We start from the raw sequence: 18020 nt of genomic DNA, 5'->3' as shown, positions 1-18020 counted from the left end.
GATTAATATTCAGAGAAATAGCTGGGCTCAAATAATTACTCGGTATGGTTAAATTATGGCAAGAGGCTGAGTTGGACCATATCTGCACATAATTACACTAGAACACATAATTTCATCTATATCGCATGCTCATTAACCTTTGGTTAGCATTTTCAGCGCATTATATAATGTACAATACGCTCTTTTGACATTTGCGCTTTCGGAAAAAGTACAGCCAACTCATTAATTTCAGCAAAATCGCCCTCTTGTTTCAGGGGCGGTGCTGATGCAATAGGTTACAATCGTTGTATAATGATCATAGCCATGGGAACCTCTCCTGACACCGGTGTGAAACACTTCCTCATAGTTCTTTATTGTACTCTGTAGTATTCTGCCCTCTGATAAGCCTTCAGAATCGTGAATCTAGGATGTAAACCAGCCTTCCAGGATCGCATTTCATTGACTCAGTGGCATCTGCAGCAATGCCACATCCCCTCTGCTCTGCTCACTGAGTTTGTTCAGCATCAAACAGGCTCTGAATGACAAAAATCCCTCTAAAAAAACCTTTCTGATCATCATCCAGCATGTCTCATAACTGGTGGATTATTTTGCAGTTGATCCTTCCCCCTCAGGCTACAAACACCTGTTTAATTCTACTGAAGGAGATGAAAATTCTGGTTTGACTGCCCATTTGAATCACAAGGGGTTTTCCAGGAAGGAACTTTAGTAGGAATTAAAAACTATTAGCTGGAACTGAGATCCCACGAAATGTTTCCAATTTTGGTTCCGCACTTCCTGTAACCTTACAAAACCTTTTCTTCCCCTCGGTCTCTTTTAGCTTGGCACTTTAGGCATACTGCTTTCATTGGGCACTTTTTACACAGCAAACTTGATCACTGAAACCTTATGAAACCGGGCTACCTCACTGCTCTGCTTTACCAGATTACCATGTCACCTGGCAGCCTTCAATCCAAAAATTAGAGGACAAAGAGCAGTTTTACAGAGTGACTTGTTGTAGTGACAGGCAGTAGCTGATCTCTAGGGGCCTGAACCAAATCTAACCCCAATGAATGTAGATTAAGTGGAGGTTTTGAGATCTTTGGCCATGTTTGTTTTGAAACTTGCCCCCTCTTAGCCCCATTACTTGCTGCCAGATTAGCTCCTACATGGTGCTAATACGGCTATGTGAAAGCTCTGCTCTCCCTTACTCATGCTCTTAATGTGCATACCTTAATATAAAGCACACCATATAATCCCTGTAAATAATTGCGGGGGCCCCTTCACTGGGTAAAACACCCCAAAGAATTTCATAAACCGTCTAATCTGTGATTTACGAGGAGACCAGTATGTAGCATGGCCTGTCCAATTTGCTCACTAAACTGTGTCAATTTAACATCGGTTTATTTTATAAAAGTTAGATGTCAGTTGCTGTCAAAAATGGAGCCGATGCAGAAGTCCCAAGCAGTGCAAAAAGACAAAAATGATACATTGAAAGCTGTATTAATGATATGATGAAGATCTTTGGTCTCTTGAAGTCTTCTTTGCTAAAATGTTTTTAACCTGGTTAACCTGGTTTTAACCTGGAAGATGTTTTTTTATGTCTTGCAAGACTACTTTTATCTACGATAAAGCTGGGGATTTCTCCTTTGGACATGATGAGCATCGCCTTCAGTCTCAAGCCAGCTTTACACAGGGAACATGGCGTGTGCGCTGCATATACTTTGGTGAACTGTTGCATCGTTGCATGTGTGTATCCACACCACAGACCACTCAGCTGCGGCAGCGCTGCAACACAGTAGCTACCTACAGCTGTTTTAAAGCACAATATGCCTCTAGTAATGACCATAAATACACAGTTTGTGTAATCTATGGTCGATATGACTAGGAATGTGAAGATAGTATACTATCATCATCACTCATCATCATAAGAGGAACGCTATATTTCTGCTTTCTGTGACATGTTGCCTGCACATTGAAATTACGATTAAATTTGTATTTTTGTGGCTATTAGGTGGACTTGATGACCAACAAATATTTTTGCTGTTTATTTTGATGAGAAACGCTTCCATGAAACTTATCACGCTCATGAAAACACAGGCAACACACCAAACCTCTAGATGCTAGGCCGGTCAAGCCCTAGTTAAAACACAAGTCTCACACAGTCAGTGTGGATGCTCTCATCTGTTAACATGGGAGCCAAAATTAAACTTATTACACAAGCCAAGCACACATAACACTCCCCGTGTGTAAAGCTGGCATCAGAATGACAAGATAAGACAGTGTTCTGCATAAAATCTTGGAAGAACCAATCCTGACAACTCGTCTGATGAGGCTTTACAACTAATTTGCACACACTGTGAGAAACTGATAGTGAGAAGCCTGCATGAGCAACAGGACAAGTTTGTGCAAGTTAGGCAAAGAAAGCAGAAGCAAAGAGGTGACACTGCTTCGTTTGTTATGATAATGACAGACCTGACATGCTCCGTTTATGGCTGCGATAGCACAAGTCAGATTCTACAGTATAAGCTTTCATCTCTTGCCCAAATATGTTAAACTACATAAAACTGAAGAGGATTCAGTTTATTCAAAGACACTGTAGTGTCCCCATTAAAAATACCAGAGAGTACAGGATTTTCGGACCATTCATTCTAATCATTTAAGCAGGTGACACCTTTAGGTCAAGCTCCCATGTTAACTGATATTTTCAACGTGTTTTAGGCCTGCCCCACTCTCATTCACAATTACTGCACTCACATGGTGAGTCTCTCAAAAGGCCTGCGGCTGGCCAAGCAGCTGCTTTTTCATATACACAATAAAAAGAGAAGAGAATACATGAACATTCTGATACTTTCACTGGATATGGCTTTGTATAATCAATCTTAATCTTTTTGAAAATTGATTCGAACATTTATGAATAAATTAACCAAATGTTAAATTGGCCGTTGTATAACGTAGACAAGGCAGGTAATGTATTTTGCTGCAGGACAGAGATTTGGGTGTGGCTAGAATAGCATATTAATAGATTCACAGAATGATGAAAAAGGTGTACAGTAATACCAAAATATTTTTGATGACAAAAACTTCAAAATTTACAGTGGGAGTGGAACTTAAATCAGGTGTGATCACTGTATTGTGAACCTTGTGTGGTCGATTGAGAATATATTGGGATGTGCACCGTATGATTTTATTGGTAGAAGCAAGTTGGCTTAAAAGTGAATGTCAAAACATTTATTTATTCAGCTAGTTTGTAGGTTAAATTTGCATCATATTTGTGTATTTTCCTTGATTTTCCGGGATATCTGTGTTGCCAGATCGGACATCTTGGGTAACATAGACAGGTTTTGAACAAAGTTATCTTTTTCCTTATTTGTATGTCAACAAAATGTCCAATTAGTGTCATGTTTAGAATGTGGCATTGAATAGAATAGGAATTTCGGTGAATGTGCAGTGAGAAAATCAGGCAGAATTTGTGCTTGTTATCTTCTCCCCTTAAAGTGAATAGACGCAGAAACTCCCACTGGTATCGCAAAGGGGCAGATCAGTGCCAAAACATATGACGTATAGTGAAAGAAATTACTCTTGATAGGACTGCCGTGTCTCTGAACATTTTCTGGCAATTCCACTCAAGGCCACTCAGGGTTTTTCTAAATATCTCTCCAGCTACACCTTTACTTCGAGCTCAGAATAGCCCAAAACTTCAACAGGTCCCCTGCAATTAAAAAGTGTAACTGAAACAGAGGCTGATGTAACACAGTGGTGAACATACTAACATCAAGATTAAGTTCATTTCAGTTGTTGGTCAGTGTGCACACTGAAAATCATTTCCTATGTACTTATTTTTGTTAAAAAAAAAAGGTTCAAACTATGTTTCTGACAGTTTACTTGGCAATATAAGGCCATGTTACTGTTGAATTCTTTTTAACATAATTGTGTATTGGACCACATTTGAAGACCATCTACACCACTGGCATGTGTTACATAAGTGGAAAAGCTTTTTCTGGATATTTTTGGTGTGTTAAAAAATGTAATTCTGTGTAAAACAGAGACCAAACATCCTGATTTATCATTCAAAAGTAATTGTCCTTGGGCCTTTTCCAGAGTGAAACTGTGACACAGCGGCAACATTAACTGCAGCGCCAAAGCTTTTTTGTCAGTCCTGTGGTTTCTGGGCGCTGCCCCTTATTCAGGGCCCTTTAAGTGTAGAGCTCAGACAAGCAAATTGTTGGTCTTTATGACTAGTGTTTTAAAGCGTTTCTTTTTTCTTTTTTTAAGGTTTTTTCTTCGCATCTTTGCTCCAGAATGCAAACTTCAGAGAGTTTAAAATTCTCAGTTTGTGTGCTTTTAGCAGACAGAAGTGTGCTCACATGGAAATCGTCAACATCAAAAACCAATCTCAGTACATTTTTCTGCGGTTGCTTCTCTCTGAAAGAAGAAAAACTGTGACTCAGGCAGATCTGAAACATGTTATATAACGCCTAAATCTTTATAATATCATTTATAGCTCTGGATGTAACTGGATTTTACAGAATCAATTAGTACACAGAGACATCCTGTTTGTAGCCCACAGTTGGCTATCAGAGATTACCTTTACATGTTTATTTGCTTATAAGAAGAGTTAGTGAGATTCTATCACGAGCTGTCACTGAAGATGCTTTAAGAGACACATTTTAATGCCACATATCTTGTTACATAATGGGTACAACAAAGAGAATAGGGTGGGAAACTGTGATAGAGAAGATATCAGATCCTTCATTCTTATCTGGAAGAAGTTTAACTGTAAAGATTTTATCATATGTGCAGTTAAATGATGATGCAATATTTGAAAGGATATTGCAGAAGTGACTAACACCACTTCTAAACCCCAAGACAGCTTTTCTACAAGCCTTATTGCATCACTGTTATTTTGCCATTTTCTGTAGAATTTTAACATACCAGCATAATACTTTGCAACATAATCAACCGTGTGCGAGTATAACATGATACAAAACACTCTCACCAAAGAATGCTGAAGGGTGTGTTGAACCAACGGTGCACCCAAATAAATGACAGATTTTTCTTTTATTAGGTTTAAATGCTCAAAAAAAAATGGAAATAATAATAATTTACCAAAACTTCATCAAGTCCTTAATCATTAAATGTATCAATAGATGTAAAACTTTGACCTCTGAGGATGCTACTAACCTTTTCAGCAGAAATGTAATGTTGTAGGCGGATTGACTATTGGTCTGTCCATCTTCTACTTGCAGTTTTGTTAGATGCACTGCCCCCTTCAGCCCTCACACAACATTTTTTGTGGAATTAAAATTGGGTCTTTGACCACTTCTTAAACCCTCCTCTTCCTCCTTTTAGCCGTTCCAAGCTGAACTTGTTAATGTTAATCCTTACTCTGTTGAAAGGTCCACAGATGGCCTCACATTACCTTCATGCACTCTTTGACTTCAGAAAGTGAAACAATCACTAACCGTTATATTAATGATATTGATATTCTCCACTGCGAACACAGTTCAACGCCTTTATACAATAAAATGTCTGCTTTGGATATCTAATTGGGTTTTACCAATTAAATGACCAGTGTGCATCTAGTGGCAGCAATTTCAAATTACAAACAAATGAATACCTCTACTTAACCCTAATGGAAGATGACAAACTCAAAAGGTCAGTGTTTGGCAATGTGTCTTCCTGTGGTGTTTTTGGATGAAAAGTGTTTCCTATAAGTTACTGAAAACAGCTATTCTTATTTGTGTATTCATAATTATCAACATCATAATGGGTTTCTGGAAATAGATCACCCCTAAGTGTTACACATCGGAGCTTTAACAACATTATTGTGATGCACGCTGCTCAAACCTAGAATCAAATAAAATGGCAAAAATCTTTAAACCTATATTTACTGAATTATTGGCAACTCAGCAAAAGTCCAGATGGATAATCTCTTTCTCATATCAGACTATTTACACACACAGCAAATGTAGATCATTAATTTGCAGTTGTGTTTGTGTCCATCCAGCAAATATTTGTTTAATATGAACTCTTAACCTTATTTTTCTCTCCCCAACACTTACTCTCAGATATCTGTTATGGTCCTCTTTAACTTAGCAGGCCTGGCTTCAGGACATTTGCTCCTATTAAATGCAATAAACTGCCAGCTGTCCTCTTTTATATCCCTTGTAGACTTTTAAGATTCATTATCAGAGTAATTTTATGACTCTTGTCATTGCTCCTGAGAATGTGTCTTTTTCCTCACAACTCTTCTCGGTGTTTTTGTTCATTCATGTGGCCTTGGTTGTGTTGTGTCTCTATGCTAACTTTTGTGAATATGTGACACAAGTCACAATGCACGATTCAAGGGTATTATTCCTTGCGCAGTATTCGAATCCAGACACACACTAAACTGATGCTCTATCTCTCTATTTAAGCGATGTAATTAAAAACTTGAGGTCAAAATTGGCACTGGGTGAAACCAGGTGTAGCAGAGTGGAAATAATGGACACAGGTGGGATTAAAGTCCTGCCAGCTAAGGCGACGTGCTCCCAGGCAGGTAAACCACCAAGACTGCTGATCTAAACCAAGACAAATCACGACTTGGCTAAAACCCCTCCCTGAGGTGTGTCCGTGGTGTATTATGTGCTCGCTCACACGTACTACGTCTTTAAGGCTTCCGATCTATATTTAACCACGTTGTATGACGGATTGTGACGCTGAAAAATACCCTCCATGAGTCATGAGGCAGGGAACGGGAGAGGGAGGGAAAGGGAATAAGACCAAAATCAGTTTAAAGAGGGATCAGTGGAACAGAGTGCAAAAGAGACACATTGAGGTGAAGGGGGAGAAGAAAAGAGGATAAATACGGCATGAAGGGAAGCATGACTGAAAGGGAAAGGACTGATTGTGTTACTCCTTATTAATCTGCATGTGTGTTTGCATGTAAAAGACAGATGTGAGGACACGTGACATGCTTTCTTTCCAAAACTCCCCATACAGAAACAAGGATTGAACTGTCGCTATCTTTTAAACATCTCACATTTTGCATCATTGTTGTACATTTTGTGATGAATAGACTCGACAGGCCAGATTGGTCACTTGTGGTTTCGCCAGTCTGGCTTTACTGCACCCACTCAACCTTCACAGGGGTGTAGTCCAGCTTAACCTCATTACCTCAGCATTGCCATTCACCAGGCATGACTGTGCTTGTGTTTGTCTACATGTGCTCGCATTTACTTAAGTGTGTGTAGATGCAAATGGTTTATTGATTAGTTGGAGGTCAGCTCGTCTTTTCGATTCCATTATGTCTCTTCTCTTTCTTTGTCTCTCTTTGTGTCTTATATGCAAGTGCTCCTCTAAACTCATCTCCACAATATATACTGAAATCATTTGTTGAAATCATCGTATGCATACATGATTATTCACATATACATTTATTTATATACATTTTTGTATCAAGTCTTTTGTTTTCAATAAGATTACAAGTGTTTCTTTAGAGGTGTATCTTTTAACAAACTGTTACATTTTGTGAAACATTTTGTGAAAAACACCTAAAAGTCTTGATTTCTTATCAAGTGGTAGTGGAGAAAACAATAATACCACCCATATCTCTTAAAGTATAAAGCTAGAAAGGCTCATTTAGTTGAGCATTAACACTGGAATTCAGCAGAAACAGCTCTTTCCAAAGACTTAGATGCTAACTTTAAAGGATCACTTATTTCTCCTACAAAGTAAAAATATCTATCTATAAAATTCTCTTTGAAAAACAGAGCAGATTCCAATTGATTTGTCCAATCTCCTTATAAAAGTGTTCTTTTCACTTTAACCCTTCTCATAGCAGATTGAGTGCAGGATCAGGAACAACGAAGAGAGATTCTGTGTCTTCCTTAAAAGTGCCTCAATAAGGCAGAGGGCTTCTGTGCATCATTTATGCAATACCAGTTTCATCTGAGCTATTTAGTATCGCTCTACAAATTGTGTTTGCAGCATACGTGCTGGATCTCCAAGAGAGGAAGTGATGTGAGCTGGGGGAATTACTGCAGATCAGGCGGAAAAGAGCTGGATTTGCGTTGTGTTCTCATATTAGACAGGCATGGCCTTGTTAGAGAATCCACAAGGGCTCAGTGTTAAAAACTGGCAGAACTATCCAACTCTTGATCAACCACAAATCACTCAGAAAACAGGCAAGGAAGCTGACTTGAAAAACCATGAAATTTTGGGATTAAGATAAAGAATAACACTAATTTACTCTTTCATTCACGCAAAAGAAAATCAGTGATTAAAGGGTCAGTGATGCTGGCAAATGAGGGGTTTTTGTTGAAGGTGGATAAAAGAATGTTCTCACAGTGAAACTTGATTCTTGTAATCCCAAAGTCCAAAGGGAGTTTTGAATGGATCCCTGTGCCTGCAAGTTATTGTTTGACTTCTTATCTGTCTTCCTCTGTGTTTGTTTGTTATATTGTAAGGGGCCTTTAAAGACCATTTGTCAGAACCCAATTATATGAAATCCCACATCCATCCTCTGGTCATGTGACTCCAGTCAATCAAAATGTGTCATCACTGAGCTTTTTTATTGCACAAATTAAAAATATGACATTGTGTCTTTAATATTTTAATTAATTGTAAAAAAGTACTTTTTCTTTTTTTTTCTTTAGTTAAAGCTTTCCATTAAATGGGATATCTTGGTCAATCCACTACAAAGGACAGTTTATTAGATCTTGTTTGGGTAAGAAAATGCATGTAACAGCACTGTATAAATACTCCCCCAGTTCTATACTGTAGACTCCTGCACAATATAAACATTTTCATCTTTCTCCCACACATCCTGTAAATCTCACATCCTCTCCCTCCACATAACATTTGACCTGTATGTCAACTCCCTTACAAGGTGCCTTAAGGAGACATGGAGGTTCGCTGTGTTTTTCTATGCATCTTCCAGGTACCTTTAAAGCATGTTAAATTTTCCAGATATATTCTTCTGTGTTTGACAGCACTGTCTTAATACTGCCACGTCAAAAGATCAGCAGTCGCTTAGTCAAAGTTGAGCATTCATCTTTGTCAACCTTACCCTATTTTTATGCTTTTTTCTCCTCTGTGACTCATTCATCTCACTCCCTCGGGGCAGACACTGGACAACTTTCCTCCTCTGACTGACCACAACAAACTTTGACCAGAACATTTCACTGGCATCAGCTGCCCAACACTGTAAACAGGCCGGGCAGAGGCTCCCTGACTTTTCCCATAATAAACAACTATCCTATGCTCTCATACTACTCAATGGATGACATTTCACCATGATTTAAAACCAAGTATCAATTTACAAGAGGGCTTCTGGAAAGATTATGGAGATGGGGAAACTCAGCCAATCGGATTAAAATGTGCTGTACACATGAGAAAAGAAGTGTTGGTGGTTGAATTGACCAAAAGTACATAATGAACAATATAAAAATATAGCTGACAATGTGCACTTTCATATAAGTTATAGTCAAATAACAACCCTGTCTAACATGGAAATGTGTAATTGCTATACTGGCTTGCAGAGTGCCGCATCATTGTTTTACTATAAAGGCTGCAGAATTGTGAGATGTCTATGATTTCTTTTGGGGTGTATTCTTGAAGTGTCATCTGGCAACCTAACAATGTGAAAATTGGTCTCTCTACTATGTATTTAACATTGTTAAAGGCTGTATTTGAACCCAAACCATAATCTTTCTGCAAACCGAACTAAGCAGTTTTGTTGCCTAATCATACATCAACTGAAACAGAAAGTGCACAGTAATGGTAAGGTCTAGAAATGTTACAGCATAATACTGTCACCACACAGCAACCAAAAACAAAGCAAATGAAGGTACAAAAAAAAAAAAGATAATACAAACAACATCATGTTGCCAGATGGTACGCAAACCTAGGTTTCTAGGTTTGCATAAAGGACACTCAATGATTCAGTATGCAACTGTGAGATGATACAAGGGCATTTTTTCTCACTCTATCCCAACTTGGGTATCAGAAACATTTTTCTCAAAAATACCATCTGGTTTTGCCAATTTCATGTTTCATATTATCTTTTATCCATATCATAAATTGTTATTGTAATTAAAGTCATATAATAACACAAAATCCTGAACTGATAGCGAAGCATGTATCAAGTTACAATGACGATGCTCTCGAATATTTCCCATCCATCCCTTCACCTATTGATATATATTGTGCCGCAAACCTATGAAGTTGTTAGACTGGACTCCAGCAAATAATATCCACTTTAAACAATGCACATAATGAATAGAGATGGGTTATTGGGGCCATCTGATGAATTTAAAACATTAACTCAGCAGCCAACAATAAAATTAACACACATTTACAGAGAAAAAGGCATTTGCAACGTGAGATGCAATGCATTTGCAATAAAAAAAGTTATTGGCTTCTGAGAAGTAATCTGCCTGTACAGTAGTTATCCATGATTAATGGCTGCTTTTAAAAATGTGAGACACCACACTGTGTCTAACATTTAGAAGCCCCGCAACTGAGCTATGCCTCATTGCTTTATTGTACACACTGGCTGGTGGAGCGGTTAATTAGCCATGGCTAACTGTTGATAAGATGTAGCCCAGGAACACAGCATCCTGGAGCAGCAGATATTTCAGCAAGATTAGCAGTTTGAGGGGCCACTAAAAGGTGAGCTTAAGACATTCCCAGCATGTTCCGTTGAAATCGGCCTATTTCTGACCACTTAAATCATTAACATGTGATTATATTCGCTTCGCTGAGGCCTACCGGTCTATCAAATTGCTTGTGAAGAAGAAAGGAAATGGTGACGTGTCTAGTAGATAGATATAACATTGTCTGAGACTAAACAGTATTCGCATTAATGTTCAAGTATATCTGGTCCAGGTCTCTATTTTTAACGTGACCCCAATAGTCAGTAATCTGAAGCCTGTGTGTGATGTGTGTGTGTGCGTGTGTGTGTGAGTGTGTGAGTGTATAAGAAACTTTCCTGGTGGCTGTTTGCTGTTAACTTGTAGTGCATGCACAAATGTTGAAATGGAAGTGTGAAGTTTTGGCAAATTATTTTTTGCAACTATAAAATGCATCTGTCCTTAGTTACAACATCCTCACCTATATTGCGCATTTCCATTGCCTCAATTAAACCTACAACCCCACAGCTCTTACCTCATATTTTTGTTTGGCGCATGAGTACACGTTACAAACACTATAGAAAATCTTTGAAAGTGTCACATTTTCAAGAACAATCTGAGACAAAATCTCCTAATGTTTAGTTTAACTCACATAATGTGTGACCGTATCGCATTATCTTTCCTGTTGTGATCATATAGTAAATTCCCTATACATTACTCAAGCTTAATATCTAAAACCCCTAAGTGGATTAGGTGTAATCTGCTTACTGTACCATATTGAAGGATTTTCACGTATGCGAATTGACATCTGCAGCCAAATCTGATGAGGAAATCTATCACACCAGTACAGTGCTAGCATGTGAAGTTCAATGTTCCCACCGAAGGCCCTCTACTGCAGCACAATGTTAACTGCTGCTTCACAAAACACACACCTACAGCACGTCTTAGGAATGGTAGTATGACAGACAGGACCCAATGAGGAAACCGTGTATCACAAGGCAGCTGTATCGCATGTCCAACTGTTGGCAGTACTATCACAGAGCAAATTGTTGCATCACACTAACGGACTCAAGTTCATGAGTTCATCTGTTTAAGCTATTCACTTCAAAGGCTGTGTTCAAAACCACAACCCTACTTCATACATTTGCTATAGTGGTAAACTGACATTTCTGACACTGTTGCCTCCCCTTGAAAGTTGTGCTGAACAATTCTCAGAGAGCAACATGCAACTCATAGAGGTTGCCGTTTCCATGCAAATCTAGAATTTCTGAAGACCTTGTACAGCGGATATACTCAGACATTTTGTTGAACATCTTGGTCACTTTTTCTTTGACATTTGAGCATTCATTCAAACATGGGGAAAAGTTTAAACATAATTACCCTGTTTGGATTTTTTTTCTTAACTTACAGTCCTTAAAGGATAACTGCGGTATTTTCAACATTAAGCCTCTTTTCTGAGTTATCTGCAATGTTTTAGAACCCCCCTCACCGCTTTTTTGATGTTTACTGCTGTCTCCGGTATTTGCCTAATTTTGATTCATCTCAACCTGCTTCAGTATGGCAAGTCATGTGCATGTCCAAAAAGGTCCGTAAAAGCACCATAAACGTCCGTTTTCAAAATCATCAACTCACCAGAGTGGTTACTGGTGTGCACTGGTAATCCGTATCAAATTTCGTTGCGAAAAGTTGCTTCTGTCGTGTTTTATTTGACATTCTGTAAATCCCATTGAGTTCTATTGAAGACTGGATGTTCGTTGATATTACTCCTTCACCGAAACGAAAAGTCAGATTCAACTGCTGAGCGGAAGTTTATCCACGGCTGTGAGGTGGCTAAGAAAATAGTTTGAGCATGAACAAGCTGCCAAATGAAACACGACAGAAGCAACTTTTCGCAACGAAATTTGATATGGATTACCAGTGCACACCAGTAACCACTCCGGTGAGTTGATGATTTTGAAAACGGACGTTTATGGTGCTTTTACGGACCTTTTTGGACATGCACATGACTTGCAATTCTGAAGCAGGTTGAGATGAATCAAAATTAGGCAAATACCGGAGACAGCAGTAAACATCAAAAAAGCAGTGAGGGGGGTTCTAAAACATTGCAGACGACTCAGAAAAGAGGCTTAATGTTGAAAATACCGCAGTTATCCTTTAAGTCCTTTAGACTTGTTTGTATAGACGCGTTCAGATTTTTAGACGTAATTTGCTTTGTGATCCAGAGGAGGGCAATCTAGTTTTAACTTTACCTAAGTCACGCCCTGGTTACCTTTTAATAAAATAAGCTAAATTTATGTTTGCCAAGTTGTCCCAAAAATGGAGGAAACTACCAAGCAAAGTCATACAAAGAGGTAAATCACAATGAAATATAGCCTGAAAAGTAGTGTACGGAAGTATTTTGGTTTCTACACCATAACTAATATGGTAACAACCAAATACTGGACCATTTCTCGGCTTTTTACAAAACAACTGCCTTATTCTAAGACAACAAATCTGCTGACTCACTAGCTATATATTCACTCAAGAGAAGCAGAAGAAGCACAACATACAGGCAAGTCAATGTTGGGTGTTTAACTTTATCTGACTACCTGCTATTCAACACAGTCAGCAACAGCAGGTCCCTCTCAAGGGGCTTAATGGCATCGCTAACAACAAAATCAAATCAAATCAAATCAAATTTATTTGTATAAACAATTCAATTCAAAACAGTTCAAAGTGATTTACATAAAATAAAAGCATTGCAGCAGGGAGTGGAAGAAGCATTAAAAATACATAAAAGAATAAAAAGAGATTTGTTTGCAAAGATATCTGGTCAGTCAGTATTGTTTCAGAAAATATGTGCTATAAAATTTCACGAACATTGCGCAAATTCATTTGAAATTATTAGAGTTTGATAAACTTGAATTAAACTGTTTATTAGAGCTATAGCAGCCCAAAATAAATCAGCATTTTCTACAACTTTTGTAAATTACACTTATACTGTATGTTTGGTTTTGTGATTCTAACATCAAATAATGATATGATCATATTAAGACTACGTAATTCAATTAAGTTTAGGGCTTGTCAAAAGCCCTTTGTTTTTGTTTGTTTGTGTACATGTACTTTTATCATGCGTGTGTGTGTGTTACCTGAAAGAAAGACAAGGCTCTTTCTCTGTCATACAACATCATATGTAAAACCAATACAGTCTCACAGCACTTCAAGATTCTGTCACGAAATGTTACCCATTGATCGGTGGCGATGACTTTCTCCTTTTTCCATTAACATGGACACAAAATAATTACCATTATCAAAGTACAGTCTTGAGGCATTTTGTGAAACTGTAACCAAATGGTTTATGTCCATAGTTAGATGCATTAGTGTTTTCAGTAAGACCCAAGTTTGTCCCGTCCAATCTGGTATTTTGCACTTGATTTTATATAAACTTTACTTTTCTTATCACTCACTTGTGGTCAGACATCTAAACCTCTTGGGTTCAAACATTAAATACTACATAATATGGTTAGGAAAAAATAATGGCTTGTCTTAATATGGACCTCCTTAATCGACCACGTTAGAAATCTCCTGTTTCTGACTTACCAGTTCACATACTCCACCCTATCTTCAAAAATCATAAATCTGGTGATCTGGAGTGAAAGTTACCTCCAACTGAAAATAAATGTATTTTGAAAGCTTCACTTGGTGTCACACAAAAAAATACAAAAAAAAACACACACATTCTCTCCATCTGCACAAATAAACTCTTTGTTGTTTTTTTTAAGCCACGTTCTCCTTTTAACATGGTAATGGTCTGGTAAGACACGTTCTATAAAAGGCTCTAACTATATGTATGACACAAATAAGCAACTATTGTCCTCCCCAGAAAAACGTTTAAGGAAAGCAGCCATAATAATTAAGACTGCTGTCTAGAACAATGGTGGAAGAAGGCCGGCATTGTTGTAGAGCCACAAAGTCCATGTTGGGGGGTGGTAGGCTATTTCTATTGGACTGATTGACAAAATGTCCTACTTTGAAACAGGGGACCTCTGTTCCTTCCCCATTTGTTAATGACAGTGAAGACCAGTTTTTTTAGTCCCAACCATGGTAATATGGTAATTCTTTACACTGTAAAGAATTTGACGATAAAGAGCTGTCAATTTACAGTGTATTTATGTTTGTGTCTGAGTGTTTTTTACAAAAGTGTTTTAACGTGTATTGGATCACAGTACATGACATAATGTAAATTGCAGGTTTACGAAATTTTGTAATAGATTGTGGCAAAACTTTTGGCAGATTTTCAAAGTTTAATAACTTTGATAACATTTAATAATTTCATGGACTATTATTATCAGTTAAGATAATTACCCTTAAATTAATTAAAGTAAACTAAAACTTTATGCTATCATACACCTTTTCATTGAAACTTGACACAAATCTTTTAATTGAAAATATGTGAGACAACTCCATGAATGTTGAAGATTCTCTAGGAGAGGAGAAGCAGTGATGGGGGTTTGTATATTTTTCCAATGTCATAGATAAATAAATGTATCTGGTATAATATTTGCCATTTTTCATACCACAGCAAAAATGTATCAGTACTACTTCATATCAAATAAGTGCAGTTTTGTTAACCAGGTCAATTCAAAATCATAATTTCTCCAGGAATAAAATGCCCATCAGAGTTAACATTAACACTGTGAGCTATACAATGCACCCATGGTGTCAGGCCTTCACTGATCAAACATGGTCACAGCTGGTATAACAGCTTAGTATAACATGCATTATATCCATAACCTTTGTTACTACAGCGTAACTTCCCAGGAAAAGCTCCAAATGCAAACTACGGCAGACAAACAGGTGCTGGCTAAGCCAGGTTCTCACCACGAGATTTTAAGCTTATCTTCCTCGATCCAAAATTCTGAACAAGTTCAGAGACAAATCTGTCATAAACTGCTAGGCGTCAATGCATTAAAATATAATGATTTGTGAGGCTCACTGACACATTGCAGACATAGAGACTCCAGGGTCTCGGAGATGGGGTCGCAGACTCTGTAGCACAAGAATTGGGGTGCATGACACAAGAGGCGGAACCCCACAGGAGTGGAGGAGGAATACAACAAACAAACATGAAACCCAGCTGAACGCAGGGTTAAGAAACAACAATCTTTTCAGACTCAGGAGGCTGAACAGAATTTGGCTGAAAATTGAATGTCACCCATGCCTCTTTGAACTCAGGACTCCTCACCGGCGCAGGCTCAGTCCTGCAGAACGCTCTGTCAGGATGTGCTCCAGCCTTGCGCATACCATCCATGGACTCTTTATCTGCGCCAAAACTTTGTCAGTAAATCACATCGTCTCATGTTCATGTGATGAAGAGTCTTCTGAATGACCTTAGTAAAACCTGTTAGAGCTGGGACAACCTTGTCTTCCCCAGTAACCCATTAAACCCTTGTCATACAGTCACTGTGGCCCCTAACAGATTTGGCTAGATTTTGTTAGATTTGGGTGGTTAGCACAGTGAAATATTTCCACCCAGCACTGTAATTTCATCTAGACCCAAGTGAGAGAAATATCCAAGAAATATCACAGATTTAAGCATGACTGTGTCTGTGCTGTCTGTTTACTGGCTAACTCAGGTTTGTCTGGCAGGCTCAAGCTCAAGGACAGACTGATAAGAGTATACACACAGATACACCCACACATTTTGAAGACAAAATTAAATATTTATCAAATTCAGGGAAAAGTTTAAAAGGAATTAAACATGGCCTCTGGCAGAAGAGTGCAAAAGTGTCAGAAGAGAATGTCCTTTCCATTTCAACCAAAGGCAACACATGCTGTATAGTATATGATACCTATAGGACCTTCAGAAGGCATTTTCAGTGCTAATAAGCCCCCCCATGTCAGGTGCTGTGTCTGTAACCAATCAATCAGCAGGAAGGTGAGCTCCTAAGGGATATCACCTCATGCAGTATATGGACACCCAAGATAAATAATGCTCAGTCTGGGGGGCATGAAGGTCAGTAGCCTAATTTGAACTCTTTGAAGATAGTAAAGCAATGAAATCCTGCAGGAGGAGGAAAAGAAGGAGGGATAAACCTGAGCTCATTGAGTTCATCTCTACACCACATTACATTTCCGTCTTTCTCCAACCTACTATCTGTCCTTTCCCTTCTCACTCTCAGACCTCCCGTTCCCCCCCTCCACCCACTAAGTGTATCTCATTTTAGCATTGACTTTCTGTAAGCCAAGAGCCACTGTCACCAGATCCTCTGGTCCTGTAGAGTTCTGAGGAATGGCATGTGTTCCCAACTGGCAGTTTAACACACACCCGACCACACAACTACAAACAAGGCGCTTTCTGGAGGGGTGTGGTGGGCTGGGCTATAGGTCGCAGCTCACCGGTTATAAATCGCATCACACTGAAATCTTGGATGTACGGCAAGGCACTTTATTGGGGTATGTAAGAGGTTGAATTTGCACACCGGTTCATCTGTGATGCTTAACATTTGTAACTTTTTTTTTTTCTTTTGCAACTACATATTACACAGTTCCAATGCTTCTACACAAAGATACTGTGAATGTCACATCTCATGTTTCAGAAGAAAATGGCACTCAGTGAGGCAGACGTTTCTTGGCAGTGATGTTAGCTTCAACCCACACCAACCACCAACAGCTTCTGTGGGATCTACATACATGGTTGTGACTTTGTGCATGTCTATAATATAAGTCTTTCATGAGCCTGTCTACAGTATACCCAGAGTGCAGAGGGCCCCTATGAGTGAGGGGCAAAGTATGTGAGTGAGAGTGGCAGCAGTATCAGGAAATACACATCAAAAGGTTAAGGTAAACATGGATACAAGAGCAGGAACTTTAAAAATGATTTGACACCATAACTCTGGTTTTTCATATCCTTTTTCCTCCTTTTTTGTCTTTGTGATTCACTAAAAATATTTTTTGGCTGAGTCACCTCCTCTTTTATCATCTGAAACACTTCCTGCCAGTTAGGTGTTCTCTTTTTAGCAGTTTCCTTTTGTTCTGTCATTGATTTTTTTTTTGTTCCGTTTAGCCGTAACTTAATTTATCCATCCATCCCTCCCTCCCCTGCTTTCGTTCTAAACTCTCTTTTCCTCTGTGTCCACTGCTCTTCTGTCTACCACTTTCCATTTAGTCAGCACCTTATTTATGAAGTCGAAATTGTCAGTTATCGTTATCACAAAATTTACTTGATGGACTGGTACAAAGTTGTCTACAGACTTTAATCGTTCCCAGAAAACCCAGTTTCACACCATAATGTGAAACTGAATAGTTTTCAAATTAAAATTTCAATGAAAACAAAAATAGTAAAACTGTAAAATCCCACTTTTAGCATTCGATTTGTTTTCTGTGTTGTTTTGTGGTTAAATAATGGCTGCTGAGATTTGCAAATCATTGCATTCTATTTTTACTGAC

This window comes from Odontesthes bonariensis, chromosome 24 (assembly GCF_027942865.1).
Source record: "Odontesthes bonariensis isolate fOdoBon6 chromosome 24, fOdoBon6.hap1, whole genome shotgun sequence".
Lineage (NCBI taxonomy): Eukaryota > Metazoa > Chordata > Actinopteri > Atheriniformes > Atherinopsidae > Odontesthes > Odontesthes bonariensis.
This window is presented reverse-complemented; position numbering follows the sequence as displayed.